The sequence below is a fragment of the Felis catus genome, chromosome F2, assembly GCF_018350175.1.
Source record: "Felis catus isolate Fca126 chromosome F2, F.catus_Fca126_mat1.0, whole genome shotgun sequence".
Lineage (NCBI taxonomy): Eukaryota > Metazoa > Chordata > Mammalia > Carnivora > Felidae > Felis > Felis catus.
Genome location: NC_058385.1, coordinates 74,910,937 through 74,920,616, shown reverse-complemented (window position 1 = coordinate 74,920,616; position 9,680 = coordinate 74,910,937).

Sequence of the window (9,680 nt, the reverse complement as noted above, 5' to 3'; positions counted from 1 at the left end):
TATGTATATGTATATGTATATATATGTATGTACATGTATATGTATAATATATGTATGTATAATAATATGTATAATATTATATATATTACATATATATGTATATGTATAATAATATATATATTACATATATATGTAATTATATATATATATATATATATATAATATATATGTAACGATTAGCCTGGCAGCAAAATGGAAGACCATTTCCACTGGAGACACCCTGTGAAATGAAGCTGAAGCGGGCAGGAGCCATGGGGACCCTCAGTCGTATTAACTAAGACTTGATAGGACTGGTGGCCCCAAGAGGTGGGGAGGGAGGCCTCTGTTGAACAGCTACCGAGGGATGCGGAGACCCTGCTGACCTGCAGAAGAAGAGAACGCGTCCCTGTGAGAAGGCTGTAGGTATCACCCTTGGATGCAGAAAAGTCAGAAGAAGGTGCGTCCTTGAACCCTCACTCCCAACGTCAGTATCCTACCCAGGCTCTGCCCTGGTAAGTAGGTCAACACCCAGTCTTCTGATGTTGTGTTCGTATTTGGAAACTGTCACTGGCCTGACTCCATCTTGCTTTTGGCAAACGAAGGTGTGATGGACAACTGGCCGGGTCATTTCATTCATTCTCCTGTCACCATGGGAGAAAAGTACATATTCAGATCCTCCTGACTTGGCAAAGGATACAAGTTCTCAAGGCAGACTTGTATTCAAATAGACTGATCTTGAGCAAGTCTGCTGGGGTCCCTGAGAGACTCCTTATAACATAAGTGGAAATTATAACACCTACTTCACAGAGTCTGTAAGAATAGAGAGAGTCGTCTTTGAAAATATCTAATATGACAATGCCTAGCACATAATTAGTAACTAGTATAATGATAGAGTTCTACGGGTACCACAGCGTAATGATCCAAACCATTGTGTATGGAAATGACTCCAGCAAACCCCTGTAGACATAATCAAAATACTAAGAAAAGCCATGCATAATTTTTCTATCAATTCCACCATTTAATAATCAGGAAGTTCTTCTTTGCGTCCAACCTAAATTTCTCCACTGCAGCTTAAACCCACAAACCAAAATGGTGCCACGTTACAGTGTTGGCCTGGAATCAGTCTGTGTCACAGAAAGCATTTACGATAGAGTCACACAGGTCTGCCTTACCGCAGCTCCGCCCTGGACGTGCCACTAAAATCTCCCCAGCCTTGGGGCGCCTGGGTGGCGCAGTCGGTTTAGCGTCCGACTTCAGCCAGGTCATGATCTCGTGGTCTGGGAGTTCGAGCCCCGGGTCAGGCTCTGGGCAGACGGCTCAGAGCCTGGAGCCTGTTTCCGATTCTGTGTCTCCCTCTCTCTCTGCCCCTCCCCCGTTCATGCTCTGTCTCTCTCTGTCCCAAAAATAAATAAACGTTGAAAAAAAAAATTAAAAAAAAAAAATAAAATAAAATCTCCCCAGCCTCGATTTGCCCCTTTTACAAATATTATCTACCTTAGAATCCCGATTATTTTGAGAGCGACGTACGCAATGCATCTGGCCCGTAAAAAGTCTGCACAGAGTGTGAGCTTCCTTCCATTTATTTCTAATGGATTTTACCATTTAAGGCAAAACATATTTTTTCAACTCAGGTTTTTGTTTTTTTTCGGCTCATTATTTTTATCCAGGACCATTATAGCTATTAAGTGTTTTGAGCTTCTCTCTCTCCAGAGACATTTTATGATGCCAATTAGAGGTGCAAGAACACTGAGATTAAAAAGTAATGACTAGCAAAGTGAACAGTGGATTTCCCCTCCTGACATGCAGCTTGCTTGGTGCTCATTTCTGAATACCTAACTCTCTATGAAGATTAAGAAAAAAAAAAAAAACACCATATTTGTGGGGTCAAGGGACCATCATTAAGATTTTACAGTTCAGGATCATTGGAAGACCACGGAGGCGATGCGTGATCCGTATAAGCTGGTAACACATTTACACTAAGACTGCCCAGGCTACACGGCCATTCTCATGGGGGTAGAGATTTGATAACATGAAAATTGTCAAATATAGGGAGTTGGAAAGGTCAGGTCACCAATGAGAATAATCGAAGGCAGGGTCCAGTTTTACACGCGCAGTCTCCTCCATTTTATTCTTAAACACAAGGAACGTTCTCGGCAAATGGGTGCGTTCACTGACGAATCGGTCCATGCTCGTGTTGATGAAATTATACTTGGTCTTCCTTTCAGTTCTGTGCTTTTCTGCCTCCTTGGACCATTTCTCCATCTCCCCTGGTCCAAAGGCCACAGGAATTAGAATGAAATGATTGAACTTAATTCGGAGATTGTAAGTTTCCTCTACTCTGAAAACCACTTTCGTTCTCTGAATGGGATCAGTAATGCCTCCTCCCGGACCTCAACCATTTCGTGCCGTGAGCAGCTCAGGTTTGTTCTCCCACGGGATTCAAGCAGCTGGAGTCCATCTTATTTCCCAGCCTTGAGAGTCAGCATCCTTGCTCTCCTCCCCAGCTCACGCCCTCCGTTCTCCAAGCTGTTGCTCACATGCATTTCAGCAATGCCATCTCTCATGCCAAGTGCCTTCATAGTTCTGTCTACAGTAGACAGGACTAACTGGCCTCCATGAGAAGGAACTCTGGAGCAAGTCCGAAGGGAAGACATGGCGCCTGCCCACAACCCAACATCCTACACCCTCTCACTTCTTCCCCTTGCACTGCCTGTTTCAGCCATATGGTGCCCATTCCCCCCAAATCTCCGTGGCGTCCACACCTCCAGGTCCGTGCGCGTGCTCTGTTCTCTTCCCCGACATCGCCTACTTGTTGAAGGGGAGTCAGTTTGGAAATATACTTTTCCAGGGCGCCTGGGTGGCTCGATCGGTTGGGCATCTGACTTTGGCTCAAGTCACGATCTCATGGTTCACAAGTTCGAGTCCCGTGTTGGGCTCTGTGTGGACAGCTCGGAGCCTGGAGCCTGCTTCAGATTCCGTGTCTCCCTCTCTCTCTGCCCCTCCCCAGCTCATTCTCTGCCTCTGTCTCTCTCTCTCAAAAATAAATTGTAAAATATTTTTTTTAATTTAAATAGAGAAATATACTTTTCCAAGACACCTACCCTGCCCATCTGGTTCAGGACTTGTCTTGAAACACTCCGCCCTTACAGGTGTCCAGGTGCTTGGCCACTGTTGGATTACACATCCCCCGTGCTGGCGTGAGCTCACTGGGACATGTCCTTTCATCTGGGCACCCTCAGAGCCTAACGTAGCACCTGGAAACCATGGGCACTGAAGTCACGGTTCAGGAAAGAGTGAAACATTTTGCGACTTTGCAAAATGACGCACGCTACATTGCAATACAGTAGAAGATTGAACAGCCCAGAGTCTAAAATTGGAAGTATACAGAGAATCACTCTGGGTGCGTGCTCTTGGATTGTCGCTTTTTGGGGGGTAATTACAGTATTTCTTGAACAGCTAAATTCGGTGGGATACAATTACAAAATAGCCTGCCTCAGACGTCGTCTATCATTTTTACCTTCCCCCATCCCTGAATGCCACCTCAGGTAGAACCATAAGCTTTAAGGTCACTTTCGGGAATGATGGTGGTCCCGGAGTAATATGTAAACTTCCATCCTTCTCTGGTGCCATCCATCAGGGCTGACGTGGGAACCAGCGGTGAAATAATGGAAGCGGCGGGTTCTTGTACTCTATAAGCCGCTGAGTTTCTCAAGCTCTGTCTTGATGGTCACTGCCTCTCTCCTCTCCTTGCATGCTTCCCTCCCTTGTCTCTACACAAGTTTTCCTGGAGCCCCGCTCTCTTGATCGCCGCCCACCATCTAACCTGCTGACCCTCCCCCCCGTGAATCGCTAGGTCACTGGGCAGGTCCTTCTTGTCTTTTGAATGTGAGAGTCGGGACCATCCTTTGTCCTCCGCGCTGGGGTTCCGTCCAAATTCTGGGAAGGGCTTTTTTTGTTGTAAATCACACTTCTGTGATATCAGGGAACAAAACAGACAGGAAATTTGCTTTGGCGAGAAGCCAGATAATAATGGTGTGTTCTGCGAAGCCACAAACAAAGGTCCGTGATGTCACAGGCTCAGTGTCTGCAATGCCTACAGACAGCGGCGATGGCCCCTCAGCAGCAAGAATGGTGGGTGTTTGACATTTATAAGATCTGTTTTGGTAATAATGGAAATGTCGAATGAAATTAAATGTTAAATTGCATTTGTGCACAGACACGGGTATGCAAATATCTCCTGAGCTAAAGAAACGTGTAGTGCCCCTGGGCCGTATTGCAGTTAAAAATGCCTCCGCTCTAGATATCGTGGTAATCATAAAAATGCTAAGGACTGGCCATTCTAGAGACAGGCCCTTCTGCTGGATTCGCAAGGGAACCTAGGGCCACGGAGAAGGGAGCCACCATTCTGCCCACGCTAGGCAGGTAGGAAGGCTTCACAAAGGAGACAGGAACTCGAGTCTCGGGGAGGTTTCTCCGAGGGGGGGTGGGGAAATAGAAACCGTCCATCTGCACGGCTGGGGAACCACAAGGGTCAGGAGCAGGGGCCCTGCCTCTCAACTTGGAGACACAGGCATCCCCGGGCTCGGGGACGACCGAGGCGGGTGCGTGAGAAGCTCCTTCCTGATGTCATCGAGGCCCCACTCCAGGGATCCCGGTCACCAAGAATCACCGTCCAACGACTCGAGCCCCAAATCTCTAACCCCGTTGAGTTGTACTTGCTCCGTCCTGAAGGCGGCCGGAGGAATTTGCTCAGGAAAAGATCCCTCTGCTTATGGCGGGGCCTGCCTGCCTGCCTTCCAGCAAGGTCAAGAGCAAGGGAGCAGGACTGGCTCTTAAGGAAGGGCCCAGGCCCAGAAGCACTTTGCCGTGTCTGGCCTCCATGCTGGGGCAGGGGTGTCCCGGGCAGGAAGGGAGCTGGACGAATAAGATCCAGCTCCCACCTTGCCGAGGAGGAGAGACAGATTTGTAAGCAAAGAAAAGTGCAGCCCCTCCACGGCCTCGGAGTAGAAGGTTTCCTCGGCCACGGCGTGGTTCTCAGTCTTCGGGAAAAACAAACACCCTTTTCTACTCTCCAGCCTCCGGGAAGATGTCTCACGGTCCGCAGCGATCAATCCGTCCGAGGCACACAGTCAGTCCTGGTTTCTGTAGTCTCAGAGAAGTGGAACGTGATCATAACGACAGTGACAGTGACGGTAAACCTTTCTCGAGGTGGTCCTCCAACCCAAAATTCAAGGTCATGGCTTCGCATTTGCGGTCACGTGTCCTCCCGACAACCGGCCACGACCTGGCGACTGCCCTCATCATCCCTGGTTCGCAGTGAGGGCTCTGATGACCAGAAGAGACAGAAGTCGTCCTGGAGGGGGCGTCCGGTGGAGACAGGACCCCAACCCAGACTCTCTGGCTCAAACCACCAGCTTCTTGGGCCACTGCGGGCACCCTCCTCTGCCACTCGGCACAGAGCAAGGGGCCCCGGGACACCTGCTGATGCCCTGAGGTGGCAGAAGGTCCTCACACGCAGAGGGAGACGGCCTCTCTCCGCAAGAGGCCGCGCTCCGTCGTGGGCAGATCACCGCGTTAGTACAGCTCTCGGGGGTCCGGCTCTCCAGAACTCCCTCACCCTAAACACACAGGCCCTCTGGGGTAGCAAGTCCCCAAGATCAGCCGCGTGCCCATCAGAGCCACCGGGCTCTGCATGGCCAGCCCTTCTCTGGGGACAGGGTCAGACCCTTGCCAAAGTCAGAGTGCCCCCACCCCCCCAGGAACCAGGCCTATTTTTTTGTTCTTTTAAAATGAAGAGCAAAGAGGCACCTGGGCAGCTCAGCCAGTTAAGGGTCCGACTCTCGCTCTCCACTCAGAGAGTGATCTCAAGGTCTGTGAGATTGAGCCCTGCGTCAGGCTCCGCGCTGACAGTGTGGATGCTCTGTCCCCTTCTCTCTCTGCCCCTTCCCCACTTACACCCTGCGTCTTTCAAAATTAAATAAATGTCGAAAAAGAAATAATATCAAATAAAATAAAATAATATAAAATCAAATAGTGAACACCCCAATTCACAGCATCAGCAGCATCACCAAAAGGTGATTCAAGGTCAGAAAGAAAATAGGAAAGAGTTTGGTAAAGGACCCTTTTGGGCAAGAGTGCTGAGAACCCTGAAGCCAAATATTTCTACCTCAGTTTAATGAGTGTAGAAGGACCGAGTGTTTTCGAGAACAAAGGAGTCTACATTCACACTCCCCCAGTCTCATTAGCACACAAAGATGAGATGTCTGATCACGGGCTAATGAAGTTACTCCCCGGCCACGGTCATTTATGTTCTCACCCGGGGCTTCTAGGGACACAAGGCCCAGGAACAAGGACAGTTCAGAATTTTTGCAGAGTCAATACCACACCGGTCTCCAGATGAAATGCTGGATCCTCTTGCCTGGTGGTCCTTTGGCTTCCATTTGCAACACTCCTGAGATTGTTCATTCAGCTCTGGACAGTTCTGATGGGGTGTTGGAACGTCGTAGGGAAGGTTGATCTGTGAGCTGGCCCCGGGGCAGTCAGAGACTCCTCACTCCTTCCCCATCCTTGGAATGTGCACTCTGCCCTCCCCTCCACGTTCCCATAGTGGGAGCTGTTCCAAGGACGCAGTCTTAAGAGAGGAAGGTGATGTTGACACCATCTGGACGGTACACGTGCCTGAACCCTGTTCAGGCCTCTCTGTCCACTTAAGATTCTGGCGGGTGCCGAGACCCTATCTTGCAGTGCCCAGGACGAGCCTCGCCTATAAGTTCCCTTGTTTATTAAACCCGCCTCCTACCGATCTGGAGTGGCCTGCCTCTTTCTCAGTTTCTCCCCGCCCTTTGTGTTTGGGGCCAATTTACAAACTGGCATGGGGGAATGTTCTCCCTGAGCCTACACTGAAAGGTACGTCTCCTTTAGTCCTTCATCCTGGTTTTCTCGGGTAGCCTCACGAAGCAAATCTGCTCTTTATCCACACGAAAGCCCCCAAGAAGCTTGACAATTCCCATTCCAGTCCTTCTCCCCATCCCCAGCTGCCTGTTCCCTGGGTTAAACTGCCCCTGCTCTTCAACTGCTATTTTCAGTCATGGTTTTGAGTCTCCTTGTCACCCTGTCCCCTCCTGTGGACACACGTCAGTTGGTCGAATGAAGCAAGCAACTTAGAGCTAAAAAAAATGCAGTGAAGAAGGTTCTAAGAGGAGGAGAGGGAGGCAGGGGCAAAGATCCTGAGACAGCAGCACATCCCTGTGTGTTCCAGGATCAACAAGGAGCACGGGTTACCGCAAAGCATGAACCCAGGGGAGTGTAGGTGAGAGATGACAGAGGAGACCGCTGAGAAGGTGACCGCCATGGTCTAAGAGCTATGACTCTTTGTATGCCCCGGTGCGTAGATGTAGGGCAAGGTCCCTGCAGGAAGGTCAGTGGGAAATGAAATCACAAAGGTGGGGAAACCTAAACACGAAGGGCTGACATTACCTCTTTATGTTTATATGTGTCGCGCGCTCTCCTAAGCGTTTTATGGGCTTTCACTCGTTTACTTCATCCAGGAGATAAGGTTGTTATAAGGATTGAGTTCCCATTTCACAACTAAGGGAACGGAGGGACAGAGAAGTAACAACAAACTCCACGGGGGACAACTGGGGTACAGCTGGAAGGGGATTTTGAGTTTCCCGACTGCCGACCCCACATGCTTGCGCACAAGCCTTGAGAATGTACATTTCCATCTGAGGTCAAGGACGTTACTAGAGTGTGGCAGTGTCATCCACACGTGGGTCCAGGGGCCCCACAACTAACCCCATTACGTCCGACTTGAATGGGGGGGAGCAAACTGGGCATGGTTACTTTGCGAAGGACTTCCACCTGGTCAACAGGGAGCCACTGATGGCTCTGAGGTCCCCTTTGACCGCTGGCGTGACACTAATAATGGAGATGAAAAGATGTGTGTCCTTGATCTCTGAGGCTAGGCAGAGACAGAGCTCATCATCAGGTTCTAAATTAACAGAAAGCCCCTTGGAGAACTTGTGAGGCTCATTAGTATTAGGGATGGGTTTGGAGGACATGCTTATCTTCACTTGTTCTTGGAACATTCCCATTGGACGCATCCTTGCTTCTGAGTGTTAATTAGAGTTTCTACACCGCAGCTCGGAATTTAGTGGGAAATAAGTTGACATAGGTTAATTCAGTGGACAAAAGAGACCATCCTTCCTTGAAGTTTCATTTGCTTCCAGGCTTGGCAGCTGGACAAGGTCCTAGGGCAGCACCTGGAGATCCCAGAGTGCATTCTCCAGGTTGGGTAATATCTCCACAGCCTCTTTCCAATTAGCAATGTTAAAGCCTCTCTCCGGGCTCCCGGATCGCTTAGGTTAATTGAAGGGCAGGATGGTGAAGCAAAGTCCAAAACATCAGTCCTGGAGTTCTTGTGCTGCCTTTGAGTAGCTCTGAGACCTCAGGGAAGTTACACAACTTCTCTCAGCCTCAGGGTCTCCAGGTACAAAAATGGGGACAAGACGAGCAAGTTGTCCCTTGGAGCTGGCTGTCATGCGGATCCAAGGACCGAGCATGGAGTTGTCCTCAAGAAAGCCCCGTCTCAGGGTGCACGGCTCCCCAGCGTGGTTCCATCGCTGTCCCGTAGGCACACCTACTTTGAAAATGTACCCCCTCGTTGGGCCGCCTGGGTGGCTCCGTCGGTTGAGCGTCCGACTTCGGCTCAGGTCATGATCTCGTGGTCTGTGAGTTCGAGCCCCGCGTCGGGCTCGGTGCTGACAGCTCGGAGCCTGGAGCCTGCTTCGGATTCTGTGTGTGTGTCTCTCTCTGCCCCTCCCCGGCTCGTGCTCTGTCTCTCTCTCTCTCTCTTTCTGTCAAAAATAAATAAACATTAAAATTTTTTTTTAATAAAAAAAAAGAAAATGTACCCCCTCGTGGTTCTAAGCTACAGCTGACAGCACAAGTATGTCTCCAGGACCCCGAGGAGCTCTGTTCTGCAGAAGAACTAGATCTCCCATCTCTTTGCCAGGGCAGCCTCCCCGGGAAGGAAATTTCAGATGCCCAAGGAGAGAGCCAGCAGGATACAAGGGCTGATTGTCCTTTACCCTTTGACTTGGGCCAGCAAAGGCACAAATGCTGAATAAAACCCTCCTCTAACCTGTGCCAGTATCTCTTACAGACAGACCATCACATATGAGGATTCTACAGCTACCACTGTACATATTAGGATTCTCCTTCCATACCCCTGAGAACCTTGCCACTTCAAAGCGTCTGATCTCTAGGAAGTTTTGCTCCTCATGGCACCTTTGTCACTCCGTCACTTCACTGAAGGGCTGCCCTGAGGCAGCAGGAGCCTACTTTCTTGGCCAGTGCCGGAAGCAGGGTGCCTGGGAGCAGCCTCGACTTGATGGATGCAGGAATATCAATACCCCAGCTCCCTAGGCCCCTGGAGAGGACTCGTCTGAAGTCATGACCCGCCCTGGCCCCCAAAACTGCCCAGCAGGGTTGAGCCAAAGTCACCCCCTGAGGGTGTCGCAGACTGTGAGCCTGGAGTCCTCTCTTGTCCAGCAAGAGAGCAGATGCAGAATTGAATACGAGAGAGGCTAATGTCCGGGAGCAGACAAGAGCCCCAAACAGGGGTTTCATCTCTGTATTTATTGAGCTCTCGAGATCTCACGCATGTGGTGAACGTGAAGAAAACAAGATCTTACACATGT